The 13,085-nt window shown below is 36.5% G+C and overlaps 1 protein-coding gene across 3 annotated transcripts in view; it reads right to left on the bottom strand.

Moving 5' to 3' along the window:
- Positions 1–441: 441 nt before the first annotated feature.
- The window catches only part of LOC150098121 (uncharacterized), a 120,600-nt gene continuing 107,956 nt past the window's right edge, over positions 442–13,085 (bottom strand). For all 3 annotated transcript variants that reach the window (XM_090406178.1, XM_090406179.1, XM_090406180.1), the window contains exon 6: positions 442–577. The gene's annotated coding sequence lies outside the window, so the exon portion shown is untranslated. The remainder of the gene's footprint in view (positions 578–13,085) is intronic.

The raw sequence follows: 13,085 nt of genomic DNA, 5'->3' as shown, positions 1-13,085 counted from the left end.
AGGGCAATTATGAAGAACTACAACCAGCTTACAGAGTAAGTTGTAATGAATCCCTAACAGCTGCAGAAACATTTTTTAAATTTATGGAAAATCAAGATAATGTTGATTACATTGAAGTTTTACAAATTTGTGGATGTATAAGAAAAATCAAACAAAGATCATGGACTTTCTATATAAATAAATTTAGAAATGCTCAGTTTTGTATTTATATACTACAGGAATGTTTATCTTGTGCTTATATATATTTTTTTTAATGTATTTATTTAATGTGATTAATCATCACCCAATAAAACGTAATTTGGAATAACCATGTTTTCCAGTTATCTGACTCTAGCTCCCCCCCCAGTTACCATGGATAATTGGTGTTTTACTGGATTTAAGTTCAGTTTAACAGTTTATATACATGTGTGTGTGCGTGTAAAACAACAATAAACTGAAGGATTAATCTTTTGTAATAATGCACACATTTTATTTCAATATCATCTCTAGATTAATACAATTCATTAAAATTGTCATATTTCATTGCTTTATATAGGTAACATATTCAGTCTGCAAATTCACTTTTGTGGAATTAAGCCTGCAAAATAAACAATTTAATTGTGAAATATCACTTTAGTTGAAGATTTACATTAAAATGTATGCATAAAGTAAAAACGAATGAGCATAACTTATTAAGACCAATTCTTATGAATAGTTATAAGTTCTTAATAATAGTTCAATATCTGTTATAGGCAAGATGATTAATCATCATCCTTTCAGTGATTGGCCCACTGGCCTATTGCAGTCTCATTTATCCTTTCTTTGGTTGACTGATTTCTATGTCCAGTATTCAACAAAATGCTCATCCACTTGCCCGTGGTGAGTAGAGTTTGCCAGCTAGCAAGTAAGCTGCTGGCCAAAATTTTATTTATTTATTTATTTTATTTTTTTTGTTTAATATGTCATGTCTATATACACTGTGAGTTAGCTTTGCATTAGGAACATCCCCTGCCCCCTAATAACTCATTGGTCTACCTCTCTGTGCAATCACTGTTTGCAGACAACTAGAAACAGGTTCCATGAGGTGTCAAAAATCCTTCATGCATAACTCGATCCATGTCCACTGCAGCAACTCTGTCAGTTCACCCAGCTTATCACGGAGGAAGATCCACAATTCTCACACATGTGGGATTAGCATATCCCACACACACATGTTCAACTGGGTTACAGTCAGGGAAGTTTGGGGGCCAAGGCAATGTGGCAAATTTGTTGTATTCCTCCAACCACTCAGTAGTTGTGCAAGCCTGATGACAAGGTGCATTGCCCTTTTGAAAGATGGCACTCTGGTCGAGTTAGGCCTCCTGCAGATATGAATGGAGACGGTCAGCTAATAGGTCCCTGTAGTAGTGCTCACCATTCAGTGTTTGTGGGATGATAACCAACAGACCTAGAGCATGTCAGGAAAAAGCCCTCCCCCCACCTCAGACCATAACATCACCTCTACCAGCCTGTTTAACCCCAACTGTGCAACCAGGGGACAGGGCTTCATGTCGTTTATGCCAAATGTGAACATGTGACCCAGCCATCAGCAAGGTGCAGCAGGAAACAGGACTCATCATTCCTAACGACCTTCCATCAGTTGAGGGTCCATTGCCAACGTTTCTTGGCTCATGTGAGGCGTTGTTTGCGATGTCTGGCCATCATCATGGGTACCCTTGTTAGCCTCCAGCTGTGGAACGCCAGGCGTATGCTGCATGTGGAAATAGGTTGAACTGCTCTGCTGTTGTACTGGTGGGTGAGCTGTGTTGGATGCCGTTGCTGACATATCAGTCATGACACGACACTAACTTCTATGATCAATCACATACAGTAGTATGGGAGCAACCAACAAGTGTGGCTGTTTCCAATATACTGGCATTTGCCCACAGTCAAATTGGCTTACATCACCACGTTTTCCCATTACTGGCAAACATTTACTGATTATGTACAGAGGATAGGTGAACCCATTTATAGTAGCCACACGATGTTGATATAACATGGTACTTCATTATCGCACTGAATGTGTAAATTGGGGGAGGTGTTTCTAATGCAAAGGTATGTGTGTATATGCAGATCCTCTGTAGCTCAGTTGGTATAGACAAGTCCTTTGTTTAGAAAGACCTGGGATCGAATTCTGTATGTGATGTGAAGAATGTTTATTGGATCTTTTCAATCTAATTGTGAGTTAGTCTCATATGGAGGTGGAGGATTTATCTCCTGGAAACTTTTTTTTTTTTTTGTCTCTAAAAACAGGCTAATGAGCCCCATGAACACAAAGATGCAGTAGAGGAGTGGTGTGCCAGCTGCATTAATTCGCCATGACTCCTAATCATGGGACACTCCCCATCCAAAGACATTGATGGATTGAAGAAGAGAATATGTGTGTGTATATAAATATATATATATTAAGGTATACAATAGGATATGTAGGTGCAAGGGGGGAATAACCCCCCTTGCGCCTACATACCCCCCCCCCCCAAGTGTTCCGGACTGGTAGGTTGGTTCTTGAATTCTGATGACTCGAATTTTGAAGACTCTGCACTCAGTGTAGCCCCTGAGTTTCAAAACATGACATAAAAAGGCTTATCATTTTATATATATATACAGGGTGTTCGGGATAAATTTGACATATTTATAATTAATTATATTTTTCCGTAAGTTACATGTATTAACACACACTTCTCTTCATTTAAAAGTTTGGACCCTTCTTCATTCATATACAAGATGTCAGAAAGGATGGATAGCTGGAACCCACCTGAATCATGGAAGAGAATAACTTGTATCATGATGATTCGTGCCCGCCATCAAAATAAGGATATTACGACTGCTGCCCAATGCTCCCTGAATACAGTAAAAACAATCAGGCATGAACTAGAGACTTGCAATGGTGACTACGAGGATGTAGCAAGAAGAAAGATCCCTAGCAGACGATCTGATTGCGTTCGTACAGCAGAATTCCTCGCAAATCTGCAGGAACAGGTGTTGAAGAACCCTGGCATTGGAATTCGGGCTTTGTTCGTGGAGTTGCTAACTGTAGTCAAGCCCTGGATAACAAGGGTAGCCAATGGTAGGCCGTATGTATGGCAGCAGGATTCGGCCCCTTGCCACACCTCTGGGAAAAGTCAAAAATGGTTGTCTGAAAATTTCTACGACTTCACCAGTCCAAATGTTTGGCCTCCAAACTCCCCAGACCTTAACCCCATGGATTATTTTGTATGGGGTGTAGTTGAAAAAGACACCAATCTCACTTCCAGTAATACAAAAGCCCAGTTAATGGATAAAATTAAAACAGTTTTTGCGGCCCTTCCCAGGGAGACTGTAGCATCAGCTTGTTCGAGGTTCCGAAGCAGAATTGAAGCTGTGATCGATGCTAATGGTGGTTATTTTGAGTAAATCTTGTTGATAGTATTGTAATTAACTCTGCCTGTAATGTTTTTTTTGTCAATTCATTAAATTTAATAGATACAAAGAAGATTTTCTTTTTCCTTACGAAACTGTCAAATTTATCCCGAACACCCTGTAGGTAGATATATATATATATATATATATATACACACACATACTTATATATTATATATAGACAGCAATCCCTTAATTATCCAACCATAACCACAGTGGGAAATCAATTTGCTGGGCAGATAATTTAAGTGTTGGCTAATCAACTGAAGGTACAGTTACATGATGCTCAGTGTCTATTCAGTTGTCAGTGGTCATTTGAAGGACAGATTATTAAGAGACATGTGAATCTGTTGTAAACCTGTCAGACTTTCTCCAGTACTGTGGGTAGGCTAAGAGTTAGATTGACATTTAAACAATGAAAAGCATACATATGCTGACTTTTGATTTGCTGTATACTACTGGTAGATGCAAGTGTGTGTCATGATGAATTAAGGAAGATCTAGACTTAATGTAAAATCAACCCTTGGCAAAATTCCAACAGTCTTTTACCATGGGTGTCATTCATCCAGACCAAACTCTCATACTCTATCCCACTTTTGCATTAAAGTCTCCTAAGATGTAAAGTACATCTCAGGGCACTCTCAGGTTATAATAACTTAAAAAGAGTCTGTAAGTTTCATAGAATTCCTCACTCTCTTCATCAGGCCTATCTGTGTGTGTGAGAGGGAGGGGTGCATAAACTATTGATGCTATGACTGACATATTGGTAGAATGAGCCTTAAGTCTAATACAAAGTATCCAGTCATTAACAGGATTCTAACAAGAAGAGCTCTTTCCTGAACTGTCTTCAATGTCACAGCTACTCCATGATGCTTTTGAGTCACTCCTGAATAAAACTAGCTTACCATCCTGTCTTTTGAAGTAACCTTCTTCATTCCATCTAGTCTCTGTAATTCCCATGATGTCAATTTTACATCTCTTTGAAGATAATATCAAGAGTATCCCGCTGTAGACCCCATACATTCCTATGTAAAGTTCCCCCCTCTGAGATTAATCCCATACCTGAAAACAAGAGCAAAGTAATCTGTTGATATTCTTAAAGAGCTGGAGGTTGTAGTTTGCAAATACTTCAGGAAGGCTATTCCACGAAGCTCAGGTAGATGGAATAAAAGATGACTGGGAGTAGTAGGTTTGATGAGTCAGTAGTTCAATTGTTAATGGATGTTGGGTAGCTGTTGCTTGTATTCTGTAGGTTTAACAGAAATAGGGGATATAATGTTCTGCTGAATAGTGCCCATGGAAATATCTTTAGAAATGAGGAAACTGTCTATGAAACAGTGGCTGAAGAAAGCTTGCATAGATAGATCATAAATCAACCAAACTACTCTCTTTTAAACTGCATCAAGAATTTTTAGTGGGATCTCAGATGTGCAAACCCAAATGTGAGAGCATTATTCTGAGGTTGGACAGATTTGTACAGAGTAAGCAACTGGAAAGAATAAAAATAACATATTCAGTGAATATGTTATTTTTTATAGAAGCTGAAGATGCTATAGAATTAATGTACTTATTGTCAGGAAAGGCTAGGAGTAAGACAGATCTGATCTTGACTATTGAGCAAAGGTAAATGAACTAAGTTTTTTTTTTTTTTTTTGCAACAGGTAAAACTGTGTTTTGATGTCATTAGAGGTGACTAGGTTGTCATCCCAATGAAGGATGGTGAGGGTGATCTTAAAGCTTGAAATGTTTCAACACTGCTATAAATGATGTCATCAGCAAATCTGTGCATAGGGTTTGAGGTCAGTGAGAGCAGGTTTATTTATATACTGCTTTGGAAAGAAGTCAATAGATGCTGTGATGACTTCAGCAATCCTATGGAACATACTTTCCACAAGCATGAGATAGTGATCAATGGGAATTTTGGACCATTCTTCCTGTAGGCATGTAACAAGGTCCTGGACTGATCCCTTGACCTTATGTGATGCTCCAGTTCATTCCACAGATGTTCAATAGGAGTGAGATCAAGGCTCTGAGCAGGACAGTCAAGTATGATAGCTTTCCACAAACCACAGAATTACAGCAGCAGCCTTATGACATGTTGACATTATCTTGCTGAAAGATGACAATGGCCAGTTTTGTAGAAATACCACAAAGTAGGAAGCATAGCGTTGTCAAGAAACTTCTCAGAGTTCAATGTTCATGGCACCATAAACAGAGGTCCAATGCCAAACCAGAAATAACAGGACCATAGCCTTACATTATCACCTCTGAACTTCATAGATGGGGGTTATGCACTCTGGTAAGAGACGTTTACTGGGCATCTGCCCACACCTGTCCATCTGCTTGGTAGAGCATGTAGTGTGATTTGTTGCTCTAAGCTTCTGCATCCCACTGTATTGTTCTTTGCAGCACTGCAGATGATGCTGCATGTTGATTTGGGTAATGTGGGGCTTACATATTGCAGTCCTACCATGGAAACCCATGTAATGAGCCTCAGTTCTGAATGTTTTTGTGCAGATTCATGTTCCAGCCAACGCATTCAACATTTTGGCTTACAAATGGCGGTTTTTACATACTCTGTTATCCTTCATAGCACCCTTCGGCCACGTTTGGTGAGTCATCCACTGTGTATAGTACTACTTGCAGTTGACTCTGTGCATCACTGAATGTTGACCTGAGATAGCCCAATTTGTCAACAATTTGCCAAACAGATATGCCTGCAACATGGCATCCTATCATAATGCCTCTTTCAACCTCCATCAGTTCCCTTTTTGCTGCTATTTCACCCAAGCACTATTGCACTGCTCTCAAGTCAGTGCACTGTTGCACTGACTTGAGAGTATCATATTCCTCCAATTTATACCAGCTACAAACATGTGACTCAGTGCATCTTGCCCATAGGGTGTCTGTTGACTTTTTTCCAAGCAGTGTATATATAAGAAAGAGGATGAATGAAATAATGCAGCCTTGGGGAACATCTGCCATTACACATAGTGAATGACCTGGCAATCCAATTACAAAGGAAGGAAGGCATACCATAAAATGACAATTTGCTGAGAAGCCTTTGATGTCAACACACTATCAAATGCCTTGTAAAAGTGGCAGTAAAGGTTTGGTTTCTCTATGTTTTTCTATGTGATGTAGGACAGGAGATCTGCAGTGGATCTTGATTGGCAAAATCCATACTGCTGGTGATGGTTCTTTAGTTGGCAGTTTATTAGTTGGTTATTACTAGATAATTATTTTAAAACTAGCAGAAGATATTATGTTTTAATTATAAAAAATTTCTGTTGGTTTTAAAATAATTATCCAATAATAAGCAACTTATATGATCAGGACTTCTCTGATCCATTGACTACTGTTTTTCACTCTCCAGATCCAAACATGTACTCTGATAGTGTTACAGAAATTATCTATGTTAGAATGAAAGCTTCTTCCACTCCATCCTACACAACATCCAAGCAAGGATTTTCTAACAAGTGGCTTGAGACAAATACTGCAGTTTGATTCTCAGTATATACCAAAGCCTGCAACAGTTGCAACTATTTTCTGCAATCTATATTGCAAAAAATTTGCATATTGTATAAAAGATGGTAATGCCTTCTAGTCAGTCACTTTCAATGCTTGCTGTGTTTATGTTTATCTCTGTTTCTCTAGAAAAGCAGAGATAAACATATTCAGCAAGACTAAAGGCAAAGGTGACAACCTGGCATCATTCTTCTCATTGCTGATCAAGGCAATCAACCAGAAACATTACCACATATCTGCTATGGCATCCTATTATAATTTTTTTTTTGTTTTTTTTTATCAGAAAGGCAAATGGATTTTGAATAATCTGAATACCAAAAAAGTCTTCTGGTGAAACCATTCACCATAACATGCAACAAATGAACCAGAGAGGAAGGTAGCAAACCAATCACAAAGGGCAGGAAGAAGACCATAAGCTGACACTTGTTCAGGAGGCCATGATGCCAAACATGATCAAATGATTGAAATATTGAGAGTTGACCACCTGGATTTTTCCAGTTTTTTCCATGGCCCATGTCCAAAGGTGGTATTGGTGACATCCACAAAGTAAGGTTAGCAAGGAGGTCTTTTATAGAATAAGAATGGTGAAATCCATATTGGCGATCACTAATTGACTGATGACCTTCTCCATCACTTTTGAGAATACTGAGCTGAGAACAGTGGGATGACAGTTTGATGTCTGGCTTTATCTCCCTTTTTAGGTACATGCTGAATCAAGGCTTGCTTCCATATAAGAGTAGCTTGTATAGGTGATACAGAATGGGTGCTAATTCTGGGGACACAAATTTTGAGCATAACTGGAGAGATAGTATCTGGATCAGGAATCTTATTAGTATTGAAATGAATTAGGATTTTTCTAAAGATCAGAGGATGCATGCATTGGGAAGTTTGATTTGTCTTGGTTGTCTAAACAAGAGTGGAAGGGAAAATACTGATGCCAAGAGGTCTACCTTATTCTTGGGTGAAATTACCATCAGGATGTAAAAGTGGCAGAAGTTACATGCAACAGTCTTAGTGCAGGACCAGAAAACTCAACTGCCATTTGAGCAGGAGGCAAGCATGAAGTCTGCTGTGGAATTGTTAAATTTTTTTTTTACTCTTGTTTCAGGGTATTGTGTAAGCTGAGAAGCTGGAGTGTTTGATTCAAGTCATTGAACATATGCTGCATTTTTATCATGGGCTGCTGCAAAGGTGCATTTTTTAGAAAACCAGGACTTGGATAAGGGGCAGGAGTTTGCAGAAGAGTGGGGAATGAAGACTTATTCCAGTAAGGATTATTTTGGTTATTAGTTGGGTGCAGATGTTGGATCAGTAAAGCAAAAATAGGAATGTAATCATGGAACAGAGGCATAAAAATTCTGGAGGCCATCTCAGTTTGTTTAATAGTAGTGCCTTAGGGTACAAGGCTGAGATTGGCTGGAAGGAGAACAATCTGTAGAAAAGGAGACCTAGATAAGATTGTGGTCAGGGTTGCTAAGACATCCACAGTGTATGTCTTAGCAACCCTAAGACATCCTTCAAACACCCTACGAAAATATATGTCTTAGGATGTTTGAAGAATGAGTATTGTCTGGTATTCTGGTTAATAGATTAAATATTTGCAATAGATCATGACTGATATCAACAGATTTGGCTTCTCTTCCAGCTTGATCTGTGACGTTAGAGAAGAGGGGCCAGTTTGTTTTATGAGCATTCAAGTCTCCTAGGAAGACATTCTCACAATTTGAGTAATCAGATTGTATGAATTCAGTTTTTAGTGACAAGTAGTCAAAGAGGATAGGCATGGTTGTCAGAATTAGGGGAGCAGTAAAGGTGGCAAATGAAGTCTATAAAGTGAGAAAGGCAATTCTGAGCCAGAGCAAATTGAAAAGAAGTAGGGATTCCATGTTGTATAGCCTTTGGCAAGGGATATCAGATTTGACCAAAGCACGTTGCTCTGTTTTTGTGAACTGCATCATGCAAGATGTAGCTGAGATAGTTGATGTGGACTGCAGTCATGGAGGATGTCGACTGGGATTCCGTTATGAATAATAGATTGGGTTTTGCTGTCTGTAAGTAGCAGTGTATATCACTGATGTTTGTATTGATACTTCAAATGTTGGTGAAATGGATGCAGAAGTGTTTATTGAAAAGAATTTTTTTTTATATTTTTTGTTGCATTTTTCATGTTTTTTGTAATCATACAAATAATTATTTATTAATTATTTGTATGATTCTTTCATCAAATGCAAACATATCTTAATGAAACTTAAAGAGCAAACGTATGCAGCTGGGCTAAGGGGCTTGTGCACTTGACTTCAACACAGGGAGTACCCAAGTCCCAAGTGTGGCCTTGGAGAGTGTAGAGTGTCTCTTGTACACTGCTACATGAGACTCCCTCTTGACATGATCTGGCAGAGTAAGTGTCAGCAGGATTATTTGCCAGCTGATTGAGCAGCTTCCAACAGACACATTACCATCAGGTTCAGTTCTGTGTACTATAAGTGTCTAATGAAACATTATTCTTCTTACATAAAATGATTCCATATCATAACTATAGTGCATTTGGAAAAAGATCAACCATGAACTGCACAGTAGTCAAGATTGCCTGCAGTTATTGCTTACTAATGGTAAAACTTCAGTCTGAATATTCCTTTTCTAGACAAACAGCAACACATTAAAATGGTTGTAACAACCTACTGAGATTAGAACACTTTGATACTATCTATCTATCTATTGTTGTTTGTCTTCTTAGTATAAAGTAATAATTATTTATATTTTTTAAAAACAGAAACCTCTTGGGAAGACTTTCTTCAATAAGTAAAATGTTAATAAAATTAAGTGACAAGAAATATTGGCAGGAGAATTACCTAAATGCAAACATATCTGAGAAATGAATTTAAAAAAAAAATCAACTAAAAGAGAATTTAAAACAATCTTGTATTATGATGAGTAATTTCACTAAACACCCTAAAAATGTAATTTTAATTTTTAGGGTGTTCACATGACCACTTTAGCACACAACACTAAAAATGATTATGAAATTAAATTAAGCAACAGTAATGGAATAAAAGAAACAGGTACCCAATAAAAAAAAAAAGCTAAGTAAATATAAATAATCACTTATATACAAAGAAATTTTATATGGAATATTAACATCTACAAAGAAATTATATTAAAATGTTATTGTACGTTGATTAAAACAGTAGTAAAACATAGCAGTATGTTCAGTAAAATGATACATTATGAAGACAAAACGATCAGATATCATAGTGGCTGGGGCACTGCTGGTTATATAAGCTCCCCCCTCCCCCCAATGTTCCTGTAAAGAAGCCAGACAAGTGATGAAAAGATAGCAACAAAGAATTTCTGGAGTCCACAGAGAAAGTAGCCAATATACAAGAAAATCTAGTTTTTATTGGAGACCTACAAATCAGCTCATTAGGAAATCACTTCAGATCCATGTATAATATAATGTTTTTGGGAAAAGGGCTCGTATATTAACAGCAAGACTTGCTAGATTTCTGCTCAGGATATGGACTCATTAACAATATTTTAACATAAAAAATGTGCATAAATTCATGTGGCAAGAACACAAAAACCAATGAAAGTCTTTTTGATTGTGTAATTCCTGGTGATGTCTCTTCAGATTGGTCCAAGATATAAGTATCCAGAGAATATGAAATAGAAAATCATCACCTATTGTTGATCAGGATAAGATATAGTGAGGGTAAGGTAGTTCCACATTCAAAAGTAGTAGATAGTGCTTTGATCTTCTATCAAGGATTGCATGGCTTTATTAAAGATAGATCTAGCTATAGCATCTTTTTTACATTTTATTGAGTGACTACAAAGTTGGATAAGGGGAATGAATATATTACAATATTTTAGGGTTTTGCCAAGGCACTTACAGGAATCCTCTCTGGTGGTTGCTATACATACTCAAAGAGATGTATGTGCAGAATATGCTTGTGACATAGGTAAGAGAGTAGCTGAATGATAGGAATCAGAGAGGAAATTTGTCATAGAATTGAAGGGAGATGGGTAGAACAAGAAGCTATCCCTAGAACTTGTGTAAGGAGGACAAAAAAAGCAGGGTCTTTGCATGGAGAGTGGTTAGAGAAGTGGAACTATTTGTGCACTTGCTATGCATGAGTGTAGCAAGTGCACAAATAGTGAATGAATTTAAGGTATAGTTTGATGGTGTTACATGCAACAGTGATCACACACCACCAACAATGAGTCTCTTAACTCTATACATGACTGACTAATGTTAATAGTAATAAGATCTAAGGTACTGATATCATCAGTTTGTTTTATATCTTTGTTTTTCTCTGGTTCTTTTCTTGCAATTTTTGCTTCACCATCATCATAACACTAATTACGGGTATAGATAATATTGGTCTGTTCCGGTCTCATTATCCATCCAATATCCTTTTTTGAGGTTTACCCTGCCTTCTCTTTCCAATTGGCTTATATTTTAGTATTTGTTTTGGATGTCCAGTGTTGGCCATTCAGTTTACATTCAATCCATTTTTGTTTATAATTGTTTAGTTTTTCTTCTATTGATTTCGTTTTTAGTTCTTTTAAATGTCTTTGTTCTTTTTTGATCTAATAATGTGTATTTTGCAGTTCTTCTCATAAATCTCATTTCACTTTTTTTTATTCTTTGTTTATTGCCTAAATTTCACTGCCATATAATAATGTGGACACTGCTAAAGTATTGTATATTTTCAAGCTCGTTTCTTTTTGTACTATATTTGGGTTGAGTGTTCTATTTATCAGGCCTATAATCTGTAAAAATTTTTGTGTTTTTCTCCTTCATATGATATTTCACATCCATTTTTGCTTCACTTGCTGTGTTAATCTTTCAATTCTCATTCTGTTTAGCATGTTGACTGCTGATGTTGAAGATATTTGAGATATGAGCTCTTTTTTTAAGTATGTTTATACTGGAAGCTAACAAACAGTAGATATCGTTATTATGCAGTCAGTTATAGACCATTCTGTAATACACCTGACTGGTATGGTTAACATGGCAGTCAGCATGTTAAGTGACCACAGTTAGATTAGCTCTGCTTACGTATTCTTGAATAGTAATTTCAAGTTACATATATTTGTTTTTAATATAATATGGTTCTACCAGTGTTGCTAATCTTTTCACCTTCAAAATATTTCTTAGAACTTTCTGTTCTTCAGTTTTTGATAAATTATTTTATTTCTAGGCCAAATCTCAGATCTATGAGTTAAAACTGATTTAATGCTGTCTTGAAGATCTGCCACATAACTTTGCACCATGTGCAAAGTATGTATTACTCTGTATAAACTTCCGTTTACAGCACAGTTTTAGTTTTTTTAAACAGTTTATTGCCTTGGCACATTATCATCTACCTTTTCAAGAAACTGAAATTTCAACAAAATTTAAATGGAGATCTTCATTATATTCCCATGATTTCTTGATTATTTGTTGTTAATATGAATGTTTCCCAGAAGAACTACATGGAACAAGGAATGAAATAAATAATAATTAAATTTTACCTTCATTTTGTTTTTCTTGGCCTCAATAATTTTTACATTCAATCTTATTCCCCCTCTCCCCCTTTTTTTTTTTTTTTTAAAATAATACAATAAGAGCTCCTCTTCAGTTATCTGGAATTTGACCTGTGTATTCAATGGAAGTATAAAAATTTGCTGTGTAAATTTATACATTAAGAACCACACTGTAAAATTTTTATACCTCCATATTTAATAATTTCAGACTGAATACTGTCTACTCTGGCTGATTTAACATATTTCAACTTTCTAATAGCCATTTTTATCTCGGTATTGAGACGATGAAATCAGCTCATGATTACAGTCCTAGATAATTTCTCTCTCTCTTGGATTTGTCATTGGCTATTTCATCTAATAATTTTTTAAGTAATTATGTTGGACATTCAGAATACAAGAGTATGCTACGTATCTTCATATATCACCTTTGATTCTTTTTGTGGGACTCTTTCCTTCATCTTTTAGCTTTCTTAGTGGATTCCAAAACACATTGTTACCTTTAAGATCTTCTACTTACTTTCAAAAAACATCAAATAACTAATTTAATTCTCTTTGTACAAGAGCTTGCAAAACTAAAACTGCAAGTAATGTTCAAAATTTTAGATATTTAT

Source organism: Typopeltis vanoorti, chromosome 16, assembly GCF_054136105.1.
Source record: "Typopeltis vanoorti isolate ZY-2024b chromosome 16, IOZ_Tvanoo_1.0, whole genome shotgun sequence".
Taxonomy (NCBI): domain Eukaryota; kingdom Metazoa; phylum Arthropoda; class Arachnida; order Uropygi; family Thelyphonidae; genus Typopeltis; species Typopeltis vanoorti.
This window is presented reverse-complemented; position numbering and strand designations above follow the sequence as displayed.